Raw genomic sequence first — 20,490 nt, 5'->3', positions numbered from 1 at the left:
TTCAGATTTTTGCTTATGGATTTGGTAAAAAAGAATCTAGTTCAGTCTAGTTCCATGACTCACACCATCATTGTCATTTATTACTACTGACTCTCTTTACGTTTCTGGGCAGAGTATCGTGTGTGTGACTCATTCTGTTTATCACAGCCTTGTGTAGAGCGTTGTTATATGTCTCTTTATTATTTTTAAAAAATACATTATTTGACATGTAATTCAATGTATATTATGTGCTTAATGCAGTTTTAACACATATGTCTCTGATGCATAATGATACATTGTTCAGTTTTGCTTGTTTTTGAACTTTAAAACGCTCATAGTAGTATATTGTAAGCGATCTTCTTGGACTTGCTTTCTTCACTCAATATTATATCTCCAAAAGTAATCAATTGTGTTGCATTTTTCAGAGTTCATATTAACATCTTTGTGATATTCAGTTATGTGAATGCACCACAATTTATTCATCCATGCTGCTGCTATCTCTATGGACATTTGTTTTTTTCCTTTTCCTCCCTACCTTCTATTATGAATACTGAGGTAGGAGACTTCTTGTGTCTCCTGGTGGGTATATGCCCAGAGCTTCTCTTGGGTACATAGTCAGGAGTGAGACTACTGGGCCACCTGCTATAACAATGTTCATCTTTTAGAGATATTGCCAAATTGGACTGCCTCTCACCAGTGACATGTGTTTCCATGCATCTAACATCTCTCCAACATCACTGTGAAGTGACATGCTAATGAAATGGACATTTTTTATGTTTTGTATGTTTATTGGACATTAATTTTATTCTTCTATGAAAAGCCTATATACACTTTTTGTTGATTTTTCTGTTATATTGTATTTTTCACATTGATTTGTAGGGGTCATTCGTGTATTATGAATACTGCTCTTGTTTCTTATATGGTATCATAAGTCAGGGTACTTCCAGGAAGAGAAATCACACCAATTATTTGAACAAGGAAAATTTAACATAAAGAATTATTAAGTAGAAGAAGGTAGTTATCTACTAAAAGAAGTGAAAGATGAAAGTGAGAAGTCCAGAAGTAGCAGGTGCTTAGCCCCCCACAACCTCTCACTGCCAAGGCTGAGACTCAGACCTCTTCAGAGGGAAAGTCCTCTTCAAAAGCCTTCCAGTGGTGAAGCAATTTATGAGAGGGTGTGATCAGAGCTAGTCTGTTAGAAATACCTGCCAGTGCAAAAGGTGTGGGCATGATAGGTGTGGTCTCTAGAAGTGGTTCACCATTGCTGGAGAGTGAGAGTTGGTCTGTAGAAGTAATCAACCATTGCTCATGTGGGGGTGGGGGTGGGGCAGGAGGATGGCCAGAAGTTGTGTCTTTTTATTTTTAAAATTTTGTATGTTTATTTACTATTGAGAGAGAGAGAGAGAGAGAGAGAGAGAGCGCATGAGCAGGGCAGGTGCACAGAGAGAGAGGGGAACAGAGGATATGAAGTGGGCTCCCCTCTGACAGCAGAGAGCCCAATGTGGGGCAGTAACTCAGGAACCACGAGACCATGACCTGAGCCAAAGAAGGATGCTCAATTCACTGTGCCAGTCAGGCTCCCCCAGAAGTTGTGTCTTAATGCTTAATTAGAATCAGATTAAACATTATTGGTAGGACTTCTTCATAGGTGATACAGTATACTGATGATCTGACTGCACCAGGTATGACACAACTAATGACAAGTTAATTCTTACTATCTCCTGGAAATCTCCATGATGAACCCACATTTTCTGTTCACTACTAGATGATCAGTGGGATGAAATTTTGCCCTCTGAGAATATATTTTTCCTCACCAATATGTAATGGTTTTTATAATTTTCCCCTTATCAGATAATACATTGGGAATCACAAAATGATGATTATTCTAATGCTATAGTACTGCATTTATTAGCCTGCATTCTTCTGTAAAGCAGTACTTTCTTTTGACTTTTCCCTTTTTCTTATGACAGAAAGCAGGCAAACACTCAAAGACTAATTGGATGATGTCAAAAAGATACAAAAGTCAGCCAGAAGAAACTCCCATAGGCCAAATTTTGGGATAATTTGAGCACCAAAAAAAAGAAAAAAAATGAGGATATAATTAATTACAATGTATTCAATAAATAAAATCCCTAAGTCTATAGGGATATAAAGAGCACCGAGAGAAAGAGATATTTCAGCTATTGGATTTAAACCACTTACATTTTTTGTTACGATAATTGGTATATTGGGATTTATCTTTACATCTTAATTTTTTGACATCTATTTTTGTTCCACTTCTGTGCTTCTAGTTTTGTCCTTATTTGTTTTGGACAGATTGATTTTAGTTGTTAGGAATTATTTTTTTTGCTTTTTTCTTATTCCATTTTCCTCCTCCACATATGCTGAATTTATACATTATTTTCATTCATTTAGTGTTTGTCTCTGAAAAATAATTAGTTATCCTTCTTTTTTTTTAATTTTTTTAAATGTTTATTTATTTTTGAGAGAGACAGAGACAGAATGCAAGTGGGTTAGGGGCAGAGAGATAGACACAGAATCTGAAGCAGGCTCCAGGCTCTGAGCTGTCAGCACAGAGCCCAACGCAGGGCTCAAACTCACGAGCTGTGAGATCATGATCTGAGCCGAAGTCGGTTGCCCAACCGACTGAGCCACCCAGGCGCCCCTACTTATCCTTCTTAAGATAAGAGCAATGTGCCTCCCTCCTGTACACACAAAGACCTTATCATACCAACTCCGATCACTTCCCTGTCTGGTATACTAATATAGTCCAGCATTTTAGTTCTTTTTTTTTTTTTTTTAAGCATTTAAAATTAGAAACTATCATCATTAGGGGTGCCTGGGTGGCTCAGCTGATTAAGTGTCTGACTCTGGCTGAGGTCATGATCTCATGGTTCATGAGTTTGAGCCCCACATTGGGCTCTGTGCTGACAGCTAGGAGCCTGGAGCCTGCTTTGGATTCTGTGTCTCCCTCTCTCTTTCTGCTCCTCCCTGCTCATACTCTGTTGCTCTCTGTCTCTCAAAAACTAAAGTAAAATGTTACAAAAAATTTTTTTTAAATAAAGTATCATCATTATTTTATAGAGAAACTTTTTGTTTGGATTTATATTTATGTTTATCATTTTATTAATTTACCACCCTTTCCAGAATCTTAGACCCCTCTTGTAGTATCATTTTCCTTCTTCCCAAATTACATCTTCTAGTAGCACCTTTAGTAGGAAGTTATCAGATTTTGCTTATTTGCAAATGTCTTTATTTCACTTGCATTCTTTTTAAAAAAATTTTTTTTTTTTAATTTTAGAGAGAGAGACTGGGAGAGGGGCAAAAGGAGAGAAGAAGCGAATCTCAAGCAGGCTCAATGCTCAGCATGGAGCCTGACATGGGGCTTGATCCCAAGATTCTGGGATCATGATCTGAGCTGAAATCAAGAGCCAGACACTCAACCGACCAAGCCACCCAGGTGCTCCTCACTTGCATTCTTAAATAGTTTTGCTAGGTACCAATTTTGAGGTTGGTTATTTCCTCTCACCACTATGATATTATTCCACTGTCTTCAGAATCCTTTGTTGCTATTGAGAAGTATGTGTCTTTCTAATCGCTGTTCCTTTGTGTTCCTTTTAATTCTGCTTTTTAAAGATCTTCTCTTTGTTTTTAGTGTTCTGTAATTTTACTACCATGTATCTAGGTGTGGGTTTCTTTTTGTTACTTGTTATACTGCTTGTATGTTTTTTAATCTGTAGATCCATGTTTTTAATCAATTCTGGAAATGTTTTAGTTAGTACTTTGCTAAACATTTCTTCTTCTCTATTATATCTATTCTCTTCTAAGACTCTCATTTTATATATGTTAAGCTCTCTCATTTAACTCTCCCAATTCTTTAAAAATTTTTTAATGTTTACTTATTTTTGAGAGAGAGAGAGGGGGGGGGGAGAGAGAGCACAAACAGTGGAGGGGCAGAGAGAGAGGGAGACACAGAATCTGAAGCAGGCTCCAGGCTCTGAGCTGCCAGCACAGAGCCCAATGCAGGGCTTGAACTCACAAACCGGGAGATCATGACCTGAGCTTAAGTCAGATGCTTAACTGACTGAGCCACCCAGGTGCCCCTACTCTCCCAATTCTTTAGTGTCCTTTTATTAGTCAAGATTCTCTAGAGTAACAGAACCCATAGGAGGTATACACACACACACACACACACACACACACACACACACACACACCCCACACACCTCATGGGGAGGTAGGAGAGAGAGAAAGAGAGAGAGAGAGAAAGTGAGGGAGAGGGAAGCTTGGAGAGTCAAAATCTGTAGGGTGGGTAAGCAAGCTGTTGACCCAGGGAAGAGTTGTAGTTGGAGTCCAAAGGCAGTCTGCTGGCAGAATTCCCCCTTCATCAAGGAGGTCAGTTTTTTCTATCAAGGCCTTCAACTGTTTGGATAAAACCCACCCATATTATGCTTTATTAAAAGTCTACTGATATAAATGCTAATCTGATCTAAAAACTACCTTCACAGACACACCTAGAATAATGTCTAACCAAATATCTGAGTACTACAGCCCAGCCAAGTTGACACATAAAATGAACGATCATAGTCCTGTTCATGTTTTCTCTCCTGTTTTTCTATGATGAACTCTGAACACTTTGTTTGCATCAATCTCAGCCAGTAGCTAGCCCTCAGGTGCTTTTCAGTTGTATACAATCTGCTATTTAATAATTAATTGAGGTCTTTTTTTCAACAAATATATTTTCAGTTTCTACAAGTTATTTAAAAATGCCACTGTTTGGTTGATCATATTTGTGAGTCATTCTTCATTTTTTAGACCTTCTTTGTGTAACTACTTCATATTCTAGACTTAATAAAATTCTAATATCTGTAATCCTTGGGTTCAAAATCTGTTGTTTGTTGGCATTACATTGTAGTTTATTTTCTCATATGATGTTCTTGGATTATAATCCCACTGATTGATCCTAATAGGTGGGAATCCTGTGGATCTAATTTGGGGAGTGTGGAAGATTTCCTGTGGAAAGGGTTTGCTTCTGTTCAAATGATGTCCCTAACATGGTATCATTTCAGCTCCTCATGGTACAGACTGGCCTCACCATAGAGTCCCAGGCTTCCCAGCTTCCCTTCCCCACCTGGCTAGGTCAAGGTTCAATTCCCAGATAGCAACACTACTGTCTGTAGCCACTGCCAGAGTATCCAGATCTTTGGTCTCAGCTCCACATAACTGCTACTCTATCTTAGCTATCACTATGAAGAAAATGTTATCATGTATGATCAATAATGATAATAAAGATAGTAGCATTAGCTGACTTCTTCTCTCCTAGATGGTGTACATAAGGAGAAAGAGGAGTGAAAACTATGAATGTCCAGCTGAGAACATGCATGGAGAATCAAAAAGCCTCCATGGCAACTTTGAAAGAGTCCTTCCTCTCCTGTAGGTTGCAGAGTAAATATGGCTGAACCTGAGCCCCAAGGCCTCATTAGAAGGCCTGCAGAGTTGCAACATCAATGAAATGCTCTGTTCTACTTGATCTCTCATATTAAAGTAAGGGTGCTGGCAAGAAGGGGGTTGATATAGATATTTGGGCAGATACGTGTGAAGCTGAGAGATATAAATCCTCCAATCTTTGAGAATTTCCTTTGGCAGAGGAGTCCTCTCCTGCTCTTCAGGAAATCTGCCTAATTTTGCATCAAAGTCTTTCAATGACTGCACCTTAGGCATCTGTTGCACAAACTGATACTGATTCTTGTTAGGACCTATCCCCTCACTATTTTTTATTGTCCCTGTGTTTGCATATAAGAGTTATATCACAACACGGTCCAGATAAAAAATATCAGGACATAATTTCTGCTGCAACAGTTATAGTACCTCACCAAATTCTATTGTCAGAAGTGTGAGGAACATTTATGGGAATGAGTTCTAATGGCACTTACTCGAGGAGGATGAACTAGAAGGCTTGGTTGGGCTGAATTCTTTGCCATGGTGTGTTCACATGGAATTCTGAATTTAATGTGTTGGTTCAAGTACTTGTGATGGCATCACCAGCATCTACTACTTTGGAATTCTACTTTTTGTCACTGAGATCAGGGAACCTAATCCACTGAAGCATCTTCTGCCATCATCTATGGTTTGCTCAGGATAGCTACCCTAGGGCTATGGAAGATGGCGATGCCCCCTTCTCAATGCATTTCTTAATGCCTTGGTGACAAGGGGACCTTGAGGCCTCTTGGAGGGGTATGGTTAGGAGATGGCTGAAAATACTGAATATGCTCAAAGCATTTCAAGAGTCCTATCTCCCTGAGCTTTCAGATGCTTTCCTCTATAGCTTGGTTCTCAAAAAGTGTCAGTCTAGTATCAGCAATGTCAGCATTACCTGGGCACTTGTTAGAAATTCAACCTCTTGGACCACGACCCAACCTACTGAATCCAGAAACTCTGGGGTGTATCTCAGACATACGTGTTTCTAAAACCCCTCCTGAGATTCTGTTGTATGACAAAGTTTGAGAACCAGTACTATATAACTCTGAAAGCACACTCTGTAAGAAGTCCGGTCATCTTGAGGTCACCACACTGGAAAGACTATAAAGACTATTTAACCAGATAAAAAGAAAGACTATATAGAGAGACTACATAGAAATATGCCCAAGAAAGATGCCTGAGAAAGATGCCCGAGGACCCCAGCTGATCCAAGCCCTGGACGTCTGACAGTCACTTTTAATGTTTTAAAAATGTCTTTGAATAGATATAGGACTTTGAGAAGGATGTAGTGCTGTTTGTAGGTATGTGCTTTTAATTTACATAAGGAGTATTGTACTGTTTCTCACATTTTTCACTTAACAGTACATTTTCATGTATTTCTCACCACTGTGTGGTAATTCATTACATGTATCTACTACATTTAACATTAATTCTCCAAATGATGAGCATCCAGGTTATCTTCAACTCTCCACTACCACAAACCATCGATCAACATCCTCATACATGCCCTGCCCCACTTCATGAACCTAGGAAAATTTCTATGAGGAGTACATTGATGAAGGAAAACTTAGATTCCCATTTTTATTTAGAAATAATTCTAGTAGAAGACAAGGCTCCTATGTCAGAAATTTTAAAAGACTGGTCGGGGAACAGTCAATGCAAAAAGCCTTGATGCTTTCCTAGTTTTATATATAAAACATACACACACAATACAAGCATATACATAACTTTATATTCTTAGTTCTGTGGCTGAAACAAACAAAAAAGTCACACAGGTGACACATTGCTAAGAGCTATGATATTTGCTACTGAAGTCCATACTAATTGATGCCTTTTTTTTTTTTTTTTTTACAAACTATGTACACATGAAACCAGCTGAAGAGTGTAGTCCCCTGGGGAAATGTGAATTCCCTAGATGGTTGGCAATGGAATAGTCTTAGTAAATATATAACCAGTTGTGAGCAAAGGAGGCGTGGGCTAGCACTAAGTGCTTTAAGAATATTCATGCAGTTGGGGTACCTGGGTATCTCATTCAGTTTAGTATCCAACTCATGATTTCGGCTCAGGTCATGAACACAGGGTCCTGCGATTGAGCCCCACATCCAGCTCCGTGATGAGCATGGAGGCTGCTTAAGATTCTCTCTCTCCCTCTCTCTCTCTCTCTGCCCCTCTTGTCCTCTCTCTCTCTAAAAAATAAATAAATAAAATTAATTAAAAAAAAAGGATATTCATGCAGTTATTGCTATCTTAACAAGAGGTCATTCTTCAGGACTTAAATTGGTATCTGCTATTTTGTAAATTTCTTAACTATTCAGAAATAAATGTAATGTCCTTAGAAATGGAAATAGTACATATACTCCATAAGCCTCTTGAAAGCACTTCTAGTTTATTGTTAATTATTTAAACTGTGGATATATGGTACACATAAATTAACTATCTATTACCTGTGCCTGAAGGAGAAGAATGAAGAGTGCCTATTGTTAGTGCGAGGTTTTGCCAAATTCCATTACTTCCTCCTTTTCCCCTCTGGGGCTCCCTTGCTGATGGAGGGACTAAGCCAATTGGGGAAACAATGATAGGCTTATTCTTTAATAACCAGGAGAGTATCTGATACTTCAGGTCAAGAATGTGGTAAAAACAGGGCACCTGAGTGGCTCAGTCAGTTGAGCATCTGACTCTTGATTCCAGCTCAGGTCTTGATCCCAGGGGTGTGGGATCAAGCCCTGCATCGGGCTCTGTGCTGAGCATGGAGTCTGCTTACGATTCTCTCTCTCTCTTTCTCTTTCTTTCTCTCCCTCTGCCCCTCTCCCCAACTCGTGCTCTCTCTGAAAAAAGAAAAAAAAAAAAGACTGGAGTAAAAGACTATAGTAAAAGACTGTAGTAAAAACAGAATTGGCTGAGCCACAGAAGTATCTGCTAGTCACTTGAACTGAGTATATTCAGGCTGCTGGACTTCCTAACTTACTCACCCAGGAAAGGACAGGGGAGGGAACATGCTCAGTAGGTTTACTAAAGGAGACTGAAGGCTTATGCACCCACTGCACATGGAAACAGGACCTAAAGGAAATGACTAGTTTGGCATTTTCCTTTAAGGCACAATAAGCTTGTGCATTAGGTAATTGTGGCCTAATGAGGGTTGATCCATTCAACAAGTATTTATTGAGAATGTATTTAACCAGATACAAAGAAGAATCCACTTTATTGTAAGAGTTTATAAGCTAGAAAAATCTTTCTCAAAATGTGTATCCCAAAAATAGGTGTTTGATGTAGGAGAGACCTGTGGTCAGGAAAGTTTGAGAAATGTTGGGTTGTTTTGGTCTGTTCAAATTATTATGATATCCTCGGTGACTTACACAGCAAGCAGTTATTTCTCAGTTCTGAAGGCCAAAAATCCAAGATCAAGGAGCCAGCAGATTCAGTGCTGGTGAGGGCTTGATTCTTGGTTCACAGCCGGCTGGCTGTCTTCTGGCTGTGTCCTCAACATGGCAGAAAGAGTGAGACAGTCCTCTGGGGTTGTGGCACTAAGCCCAGTCATGGGGGCTCCGTCCTCATGACCTAATCACTTCCCAGAGTCCCCACCAGCAAATACCATCACACTGCATGTTAGGATTAAAACATGTGAATTTGGGAGGAATACAAATATTCAGTCCATTGCATGGGTTATAAATGTTAAACAGATTGCTTTTGGCAGGACTTAGTTCATGTAACGTGCAGATGATGTGATTCTGCAAAAGGAACAGAGACTATAGTATTTCCCAAATTGTCTAAAGGACTAATGTTCCACTGAAACATACTTTCAGCAACATTTATGACCTTATCTACTCTTCTCTCCCTTTCTCCAGCCACACTGGTCCCCAGGCTGTTCCTTGACCATTCCAGCCCCTTAGCAGGAGGCTTCACTTTGTGTTTACCTCTGCCTGGGGCACTTTTCTGCAGATAGTCACTGCTCCACCACTCTGTGGTTGTATTTATTAATTTTTCCTCCAACCCTCTTGATCTCCCGTCCCTACTTTCTTTTCCTCTATAGTAATTGTCACCTTGTAAAATACCATATATTTCACTTATTGATTGTGTTTATTGTATCTCCCCAGGAAAACATACGCTCCCTGAGGGCAATAGTTTTGACTGTTTTGTTCACTGTTGACTTCCCACAGTGCTGGGCACTGAATAATATGACTGAGGGAAGAACTGGTTTAGAGGGAGAATTGCTGTAAGAGATATTGTACAATAACTTTAAAATTCTAGGGGTGCCTCAGTGGCTCAGTTGGTTAAGCATCTGACTCTTGATCTTGGGTCATATCATGATCTCTTAGTTTGTGAGATGGAGTCCCATGTTGGGCTCTGTGCTGACAGTGCAGAGCCTGCTTGGGATTCTCTCTGTCCCTCTCTCTCTCTGCCCCTCCCCACTTCTTTCTCTCTGAAAATAAACTGAAAAAATTCTAAACAATTATTCTCATTTTTGTGTATCTCATACTATCCCTCCTTCTTGATTTTCAGGTATCTCAGCCTTCGATATTAGTAATTTATTTATGACTTAATATTAAAAAGAAAAATTACAGGTGTCCCTGGGTGGCTCAGTTGGTTAAGTGTCCAACATCAGCTCAGGTCATGATCTCGTGGTTCATGAGTTTGAGCCCTGCGTTGGGCTCTATGCTGACAGCTCAGAGGCTGGAGCCTGCTTCAGATTCTATGTCTCCCTCTCTCTCTGCCCCTCCCCCACTCATATTCTGTCTCTCTCTCAAAAATAAATAAACATCAAAAAAAAAAACTAAAAAAAGAAAAATCACTATTTAATTCTAAAATCTGATTCACCCAGATAACGGAAAGGATGGTTTTGAGAAAACAAAGTAGATCTGGCTGTAAAGTTACTTTCCAAAGCATATGGACCACTAGTTCAACAAACAAACAAAAAACCAAAAAAATACATACAGTGTGTCCAGAGAAAAGTCTAAGAAGAACTTTTAACTTTGATCTTAAGTTCATTTCCCCGTCCATTGTTTCTCTTAATGATTAGTCATTACAGAAATATATCCTTAAATAGGGGCCTGTGAACTAAAAAAAAAAGATACCTCTTCTTTCTTTTTTCCCATCCTAAGTGAAATGCTTGTTTATTGAACTGTCATCAAATGTAATTTGATTAAATTGCACTCATTCATGCTTACATCCCCGTATATAAGGCTAGCTTGTTCTAAAAACTAACAAAAATAACAAAGCAGAAAATAATACAATTCTTTTCAGTTTCATCTTTCTTTATAAAAATCTGTGTCTAACTTTTCTGATGTTTAATTTTTAAGAAATGTTGGTTGTGAGTTCAAAGTTTTAATGGGACTAGAATAGACTTTAATGAATTTTTGTGTTATGGAACTTTTCAAACATACACAGAAGTAGAAAGAATAACACACCAAATCCTACGTATCTCTACTCTAGCTTCAACATCTATCAACATTATATCATCCTTGGACAATTTAAATATATAAGAAAGGAGTCTTCATTACTAAAAGGAGTCCTGTTTTTAGTTCTATATCAAGTGTAAGACTCAAGTTTGATTTCACACCAAACTATCCTAGAATCAGTACAAAATGTTAATAACTGAAATTGGGTGGAGATCAAAGGTCAAGGGGTAAGGAGGGGGAGATTCCCCATAGTATGGCTGAAGGCATACTTTTGTTTCTTTAAAAAATTTTTTTTAAATGTTTATTTGTTTTTGAGAGAGAGAGATAGAGCATGAGCAGTGGAGGGGCAGAAAGAGAGGGAAACACAGAATCCAAAGCAGGCTCCAGGTTCTGAGCTGTCAGCACAGAGCCTGACTTGGGGCTCGAACCCACGAATCGCAAGATCACGACTTGAGCAGAACCAAAGTTGGACACTCAACAGACTGATCCACCCAAGTGCCCCCCCTTTTGTTTCTTAATTATGACCCTATCAAAATCATCTTATTTAATAAAATAATACTTATTAATATTAGTCACCATTTTGGCTCAGTTGGTTAAGCATCCAACTCGATTTCGGCTCAGGTCATGATCTCATGATCTCAATGGTGGGGATTGAGCCCCACATTGGGCTCAGCGCTGGGCAAGGAGCCTGCTTAAGATTCTCTCTCTCCACTCACACATGCTGTCTCTCCCTCTCACTCTCTTTCTAAAAAAAATATTAGTCACCATTTATTGTGTGTCTTCTGGGCAATTTGCTATTTCTTTCACAAATATTTCTGTATTCAGCTTTCACCAACCCTGCAAGCTAGTTATCCCCAGTTTTCAAATGAGGCAGTTGGAAGCTCAGAATGGCTAAGTAGGTTTCTAAGATTGCCCAGAATCTAGAGAACAGGGCTGGGATTCAAACCCAGGTGTGTCTAAGTCTCAGCCAGATCCTACCACTCTCCACCTCCAACCCCAATGCTTGTGTCTCCTGTCCTGACTCTGTGACTCCTCTGTGAGATTCCTGGAGAGTCTCTTTACCGTCCTGTAGCAGATGCTGTCAGTGCCCTGCCAGTTCCCCTGGCATATCATATTTCCATGCATGCTAGATACACTTCTGATTGTCGGAACCTGCATCTCTGCTTGAGAGCCTTCTCACACCTCTGGAACCCCAGAGTTCTGCCCCAGCACAGGAGAGTCTAGACGTTCTAGAAAATTACCACTTCCCACAGATTGGTAGGAGCTAAATATCCAGCTCCCTCATCCTTGGGCAGGATAACTCTGAAATGCTTGCTCTGTACTGGCTCCAGAGTTCGTCAGCAATATTGATTCTACCTGAATACAGTGGAAATTTGCTTGAAAATACACCCTTTAATGATTCTTCGCTTCCAGTCTCATTTTCCCACCTCCTAAATTAAGTTTTTGTGCTCATATCCTCTCAGGATCTGCTTCTAAAGGAACTAAGCCTCTTCTATGCCTCAATTCCTTAACTATCAAGAGCAAAGATGTTATATGAGATGAATTCAAGAATTCTATAGTTCTGTTGTGTGATAGTAAATGTCACCCAGACTTCGAACAGGACCTTGTCTTCTTATGAGCCAGATCAAATGAGCTCAATACCACCAGCCCTAAATTCATGGCCATGGGAGTCAGAAGCCTTCTCAAGAGTTCTGAGAATTCCTAAAGCGTTTATGAAGTCTGCTCACATCTACTTCCCACGTTTCTGCTACTTTAGAGATTCTGTTCTACCCTGTGGACCCAGATGGGGCTCTCAGCTTTTACTTCTTTCTCTTTTTTTTTTTTCCTTTTTTTTCCCCTAAAGTTTATTTATTTTTGAGAGAGAGCAAGAGAGCGTGGGGGAGGGGGAGGGAGGGAGAGGGGGAGAGGGAGAGAGGGAGAGAGAGAGAGAGAGAGAAAATCTCAAGCAGGCTCCAAGCTGTCAGTGCAGAGCCTGATGCAGGGCTTAAGCCCACAAACCATGAGATCTTGACCTGAGAGTCATGATCAAGAGTCAGATGCTTAACTGATTGAGCCACCCAACCACTCCTCAGCTTTGACTTCTCTTAAAGCGAACAAACAACAAACAAAAACAAGTCCCTAAAAGCATGTGTAGCTTAGTCAGACATTAATGAATTTCTGGAGAGAGGATGAATGAAGGAATGGTTTGGGGTCTCGTAACACAAATAACTACAGGCAACAGTGCTCTTATCGGAGTTCTCACAAGGCTTTGAGGAACCCTCTGCTGAGGATTTTCACTGATGCTTCCCCTTACTTAGTCCCAGGGCTTCTCCCTCTCTTTCTTCCTCCTGTCTTTGGTTCTTCACTCATCTCTATCCTTGTTAATCTCAGGAGCAATAGCATCCCATCCCTTGTCCATGCAACCCAGTTTCTCCTTTCTGGAATGTTTTGACACATGTTTGTTATCCAAGTCTCAATGGCCTCGCTTATATGATGTGACCTCATCAATTTATTCTCCCAAACAATGACACATTCCTGCTTAGGAGAATTCTGGTGAACATTGTTCAGTGAATCATCTCTTCCCTTTTCCCCAACCCCTTCTTCAGTGAGTTAAAAATAGTTCTTTTCTTTCTCTTCTTCTAGTGGGCACTGCTGTTATCTCTTTGACTTACCAAAACAGGAATCCTAAATTAGTTTTTACTTTTTCTGTTTCGTGTTCTCTTCTTTCTCTCTCCATAAAGCCGATACACTTAGCCCTCTTTTCCAGGCAGCACTTGATGCTGGTCTCTGTCTCACTGTAAGCACACCACACCTTTTCTAAAGATGCAGATGGCTTCTCACTGTTCCACAGACAATGTGCACACATGATGGTCTTTCAAAGAAGTCTTTCTGTATTCAGAAAAATAAGTACACACTAATTCCTTGTGGCTTCCCTAAGCTGGCTCTGCTACAACTTTCCTATAGTTTCTAATAAAACCTCAATTATGTTCTTCAAATTGTTTCCTAGCTGTCAGATTCATGTGATCTGAATAACAAACATGTCTTTATCCACCAAGAAGAAGGCACTAGGATGGGATGAGATGCATCAGAAATTTATTGGTGGAAATATCACTGAAAGATAAAGAAGAGGAAGTAGGAAGTAGCAAGAGCCTTCAGACCACGATGTAGGTCTCAGGAGTGTGCAAGGAGAGTGAGGAGGAAGGAGGGTTGAGTATGAAGAATCTCAGACTGTAGCACAGTTCTCAGAAAGTTTTGGTCAGGCTGATGAGGAGTCCTGGAGCCAAAGCTGCCCATTAGAGGAGTTCTATGTCTGCAGGAATGGGCAACAGTAGTGCCCCAGCCATTCTCTGTCATTGGCTGAGGACAGGCCAAGGGGAGTGTGACCTTAGTGAATGCAGGGCTGGATCTTTAGGGCAGTGAGGTCAAGTTCCTGCAGTAGAACAGCTGACTGGTGTATTTTAATGGCCACCACATTGTTATTCAACACCTTCCTTTCTGTTGGTAGACTCTTTTTTACCACTTTGCCCATTACCTATATAAGTTATGTATCTAATATCAGCAGAGAATCTTTAGAAGGCAAACAATACATGTCAAATAATTATGTATAATAAAGAATTAAGATGATTTTACACAGTAATTTTGAGAATTGTTTTCTCTTAGTCATTTTTATCCTAAACTGGAGGATTTTAAGTTATGACTTCCAAAAAACCCTACACATTGGAATAAAATTCCTTTACACTCAAATAAGTGTCTATCCATTATCTTTGTTTACAAAACTAGAATGCTCAAATTTTATATCTTCTAAATATTCTTTAAAGGTTATTGAAATAATGGGGCACCTGGGTGGCTCAGTCAGTTAAGCAACCGACTCTTGATCTCAGCTCAGATCTTGATCTCAGATATTTGAGTTTAAGCCCCGTGTTTGGCTCTGCACTGGGCATGAAGCCTATTTTTTGGAAAAAAAAAAAAAAAAAAAAAAAAAAAAAAAAGGTTACTGGAGTGATACCTTTGTAAGGGCTAATTATAATTGTTTTTTTTTAAGTATCAATTATATGAAAAATGAGTGATTACTTTAAAAAAGATAGATGATACAACTTACTATCAGCAGATAAGAACCACTTCACTGGTCAAAAAATTCATGCTGAAAAAAATCTCAGTTAGTGACACTGATATTGAAAATTGTTATTTATATTTCTCAATGGAAAAATTTAAAATAAGCTGCTATAATTCCAAGCTTTCTAAAAGGAAATAAGCAAAAAGAATGCCCAGAAAAATATGAACTTGGTGTAGCCAGTCATAGCTCCAACATGCATGGACATTAACTTTCTATCAGAGACCAAGTGATTTAGATGAATGTTGTATTTACTCTTCATAATACTTCATTCTTATTCCCAATACACAGGTAAAGGAACTGAGGGCTTAAGAGGTTAACTAACCAACTGCCTAAGGTCCCTCCATCATGGCGGCACTAGAAATAGAACCTGTGATTTTCACAGGATTTATTTATTTATTTATCTACTGCATATCTACTACTATCTTGCACTTCCAGTTAAGCTCCTGCTCAATTGGGCTTGCAGTGTGTGAGCTATAAGGCCTCTTTTCCTTCTATAGATAAAGACAGAATTTCAAAACCTTTAGTCATATATGAAACATTTTCATGAATATTGTCTTATTCTCAAAATATCTGTACTTTTATTGACTTAATCTTTTTAATTGACTCATTAAAAAAAAAAAAAAAACAGCTTCAGGGGCATCTGGGTGGCTCAGTGGGTTAAGTGTCCTATGCTTGATTTTGGCTCAAGTCATGATCTCATGGTTCATGAGTTTGAGCCCTGCCTCGCGGGCTCTGCACTGGCAGTGTGGAGCCTGCTTGGGTTTCTCTCTCTCCCTCTCCCCTGCTCACTCTCTCTCTCAAAATAATAAATAAATAAGTAAAAAAAAAAACCCATCTTCATCGACAGAAGTAATGTCCATGAGATTGTTGTAATAGTCATATTTTCAATTTGTAATAAATTAAATAGACATAATAAAGTTTACATTCTCCTAAAATTGAATCTCCTAAAATTGAATTGAACCAATACTAGTCCAGATACAAGTGTTGGAGACACACCAGACTAAGACACAGACTAAAAGCAGGCTGAGTAGCTGCTCTCCATCTAGTCTCACTGGTCTTGGATTGCTGGATCTTACCTCTGCAATGCTTATTTAGAGTGTGTGTGTGCACGTGTGTACGTGTGAGTGCAGGCCTGCTATAGGGGGTGGGAAATAGTGTGATGGGGTAAGGTAAGGAAAGGGAAAAGGCCAAAAGATCATGTCTTCACTAAGGTTTACAAAAAGGATAAAAGCATTCAGCCAGTTAGTTCCTATGGGCTCACCTGTAGACTTCATCATGGACATTGCAAATCGAGGTAGCCAGAGCTGGTCACTGGAGATAATCATGGAGGCACAGAGATACTTGGAGAGTGGGCACCTGTGATGCGGAGAGCCAGCTGTGTGGAATGGTTGTGGGCTCCTCCCACAGAGACTCTCACTGATCACTATTTTGGTTCAGTACTATGCCTTGAATGTGACTAGTAAATACTGGCCAAAAATATTATAACAAAAGACTTCTGAGACTAGAAACTTGTTTCTAAAGATACTCAAGATGTAACCAGGCCCAGACTCACATATATTTGTCATTGTCCGATTAGCAAAATCAAGAGAAGGATTTAAAATTTTTTTTTTCAACGTTTTTATTTATTTTTGGGACAGAGAGAGACAGAGCATGAACGGGGGAGGGGCAGAGAGAGAGGGAGACACAGAATCGGAAACAGGCTCCAGGCTCTGAGCCATCAGCCCAGAGCCGACGCGGGGCTCGAACTCACGGACCGTGAGATCGTGACCTGGCTGAAGTCGGACGCTTAACCGACTACGCCACCCAGGCACCCCGAGAAGGATTTTAATAAAAGGTTAACTCAACATCAAAGAGAAAGTTGTTAATTTTTTTTTACACAAACTTTATTAGGGAACTTTCCAAGCATAGACAATAACAGAAGTAAAGGATAATAAACCTCCATGTATCATCTCCCAGTTATAAAAATTATAGTCATTTTTCCACCTATTACTCCTTCTGTTTTTTTGAGCAGGATTTTAAAATTCTTCAGTATGCACCTCTGATGAAATTTTTGTTTTATATAGAACTCTTCTGTCATTACCACATCTAAGAAAATTAACAGTAACTTATTTATACTATCTAATAGTCTATAATCTGATTTTCCTGATAGTCTCATGGTTCTTTTCACAGGTGGTTTGTTCAAAAAAGGACACGAAGTCCACACATTACATTTCATGATTATGATTTTTAAATCTCTTTTCTTCTTTAAAGGCCCCTGTTTCTTCGTGCCATTTATTTGGTAGTGAAACGAGGTCATTTTTTCTATTGAATGTTTGCCATTCTGGATTTGACTGATTCCTTCCTTGAGGTGGTTTTCAAACTCGATCCTCGGTCTCCTATATTTCTTATTAGTTCCAGAGGCTTGATTAGATTCAGCTTCCATTTCTTAGGTAAGAAGACCCGGTAGTGGTTCCGGGTCCTTTTTTTGTCATATCATGTTGCATATAAGGTCTAATTGTTAAAATTTTAGGTTTTAAGATTTTTATTCAGTTGCTCTGTCTCTTTGGAGAGATTCAAAAGTATTCTATGTTCATTATCTTTGCCCAACCAAATACAAAAAAAGTCAAGCTTTACACAGACAACATAACTAGGCAGAATAACTGGTTCTGAGTCTCTTGGACACTTTGTATTTGAAGAAAGATCCTCCCACTTCATACACAGAGGGGACTGACTGTATAGGGGAAAAATGTATAAGATATAAACACTGAGGGATTCCTAAATGTAAGATTACAAAAAGTACATCAGTAACTAGTGTATTTAGAAACTGTATTATTAAAAGTCAGGATGAAAATAGCTGAATTTAATGAGTCATTTGCTAATTATTTAGCTTATGGATTTCCAATGCCATTTGCTTCTAGCCCTTTTCCTCTTCCTTAGGGATTTTTTGGCGGTATTTTACTGCTTTTTAGCACCTCCAGAAACTACTGTATACTGCTAACTGACCATAAATTGTATACTTGGAGAGATGCATAAGAGATTATGACTCAGGATCCATGCTGTGCTACTGACTGAGATAAACCACAAGCAGTTTGCACCCCAGTTGAAGATTTTCAGAGCCAAAAGTAGTTAGAATTCTGCTGATGACCTAGCATGCTATCTATTGCTTGGCAAAAGAAACAGAGACATAAATCATGAAGATCAATGTGCCTACTGAAGAAATAGGCAGTGTTTCACCAGGCTCCTCAGGTGCTAGATGTATTTTGCTATGGGTCCAGCCCAGGGGCTTGCAGAGATGACTGTACCTGGGAGCTTTGAAACTCTGATGTGCAGACTCTTATCCTAGAATTATGTCTGATTCTCTAAGGGTGGGTCCCAGGTACTGGGATTTTGAAAAAGTTCTTCAGGTGATTCTAATATGAAATCATCTCCAATTCAGCCAGCAAATAAGAGGTACCATATATAGTCTTACTCTGTACAAAGGCCAGTGCCGAAAATCTCTTGCACATAAAGAAACCAATGCCTGGAGAGATGTTATTTTATCAATGTCCTGCTACAAAGCAGAGTTTCATATCCAGTCTGTCTGACTTCTGAACTAGGGGCTTTTGAACTTTTTTTGAACATAATCCAAAGTAAGATAAAAAAATTCATATTATAGCTGAGAACACATAACATAATAAAACATAAGCTTAACAATACTTAATCTTATTTAGTGTTTTAATACTAATACTAAATCTTTAATACTAATACTAAATACTTAATCTTTATTAAGTATTTTCTTTCTGTTCCAAACACATGGCAAGATCTTTACTTCATCACTGACTTCTCATTTTGTTTGTTTTCTCACATGGGAAGCCCATTTTTTTTTTTCTATGTATTTTTTAGAGGCTGTCAAGGTGGTTCCTGGCTAAAAAGCATTTCCCAGACTACTCCAGCTTATGTGTCTCTTATTTCAATGCTTATAGTTAACACACTGAGCTCATCACACATTTTTTTTAATTTTTATTTATTTATTTATTTTTTTTAAAATTTTTTTTTTTCAACGTTTTTATTTATTTTTGGGACAGAGAGAGACAGAGCATGAACGGGGGAGGGGCAGAGAGAGGGAGACACAGAATCGGAAACAGGCTCCAGGCTCTGAGCCATCAGCCCAGAGCCCGACGCGGGGCTCGAACTCACGGACCGCAAGATCGTGACCTGGCTGAAGTCGGACGCTTAACCGACTGCGCCACCCAGGCGCCCCCACATTTTTTTTTTAAATCCTAAATTGTATGACATACTGTGATTCTCTGAATTTGTCTTCTATCTTAGATGGTTAATGTCTCCTTGACTGAATTTAACTCTCTAAGGACAGTGACTATGTTGTATACTTTTGTATCTATATTATTTGAAATGTGTAGCAGAGCTGGGCATGTCACAGATGCTAAAAACAGCTGCATGACCTTAGGTCAGTCTCTTAGCTTTTATTTCTTTATCCATGAAATAAACTGGGCTGTTTTAGGTTAATTCGAAAGCCTCTTCCAGGTTTTTAAGTCTATCTTTCTATAATACATACAAACTTCATAAAATAGAGAGATGAAGGAAGAAAATATAAAACGTTTTTATGAGCAACCACAAGAAAAGTTCTTGGTGGGAAGAAAAAAAGCTGAAACTGGCATTTTTTGGTAGGCAAAATATAAACTCCTCTGTGCTATCTCTGAGCAGATAAAGAAGAACTTACTGGAGTTTGAAATGAAGTTGGGCCCTGTGCCACTTGGATACTGAAATGTGATTATTCACAGGCCACATTTCTTTTTCAAGTTGAATGAACATACTGTATAGGTAATAAGAAATTTCCATGGCCCTTATCAAGTTGAATTGATTATATAATAACATAAAGTTTAACAAGGAATGGGGGGGTGGGGGCATGCGGATAGAAAAAAAATGATTGAATACAATTACGTCCTAGACACCATTTGTTTGCAAGTGGTTGTTAAACATCACTGAGCACTTTCCCAGGGCTTCTGAGGTCAAAGGATGTGGATAACTGATTCAATTACTTACAACCCATGACCATCAGCATTCTTCTGGTCCTGAGGGTATTGGCAGAAGACACAGAGAGCTAGTCAGTCCCTAAGGGGCTGTGAGTGTGTGCGAGGGTGAGGGTGTATGTGTGTGTGAAATGGGGGGTTGTGGGGAGTGGGTCATCTACGGTCTTTATCTACTCAACATTCATTTTCTCTTTGTTGGCAAAACAAATTTTCCTTTGGGAAACCTCCTCTCTCCCACTCAGTTCATGTGACTTACGTGTGTTTGTGTGGTGGGGGGGGTGTGGTGGACACTAAAGCTCCCTTGATCTTTTTCAGACAGTCAAGTGACCCCAATCTGCAGGGTATGTTCAAACCCACAGTTATAATGCTTAGTTCAGAGATGAGTGTAGGACCCAAGTTAGTCCAATAAGACTTATTCCTTGCTAGTGGGATCAGTTGCTAAGGAGGTTGGAGGAGAAATTAATGCTGGGGCTGTCAGTCTAGGCCCTTATTAGAGAAAACAAAACTAGTCCAATGAAAGCACAGCCACAATATGGAGAGA

The 20,490-nt window shown here is 39.3% G+C and overlaps 1 long non-coding RNA gene across 1 annotated transcript in view; it reads right to left on the bottom strand.

The window, feature by feature from the left end:
- LOC123608753 overlaps positions 1-20,490 on the bottom strand; it is a 55,663-nt gene that overhangs the window by 33,602 nt on the left and 1,571 nt on the right. The window lies entirely within an intron of this gene.

The sequence above is a fragment of the Leopardus geoffroyi genome, chromosome B2 (genome assembly GCF_018350155.1).
Source record: "Leopardus geoffroyi isolate Oge1 chromosome B2, O.geoffroyi_Oge1_pat1.0, whole genome shotgun sequence".
Lineage (NCBI taxonomy): Eukaryota > Metazoa > Chordata > Mammalia > Carnivora > Felidae > Leopardus > Leopardus geoffroyi.
This window is presented reverse-complemented; position numbering and strand designations above follow the sequence as displayed.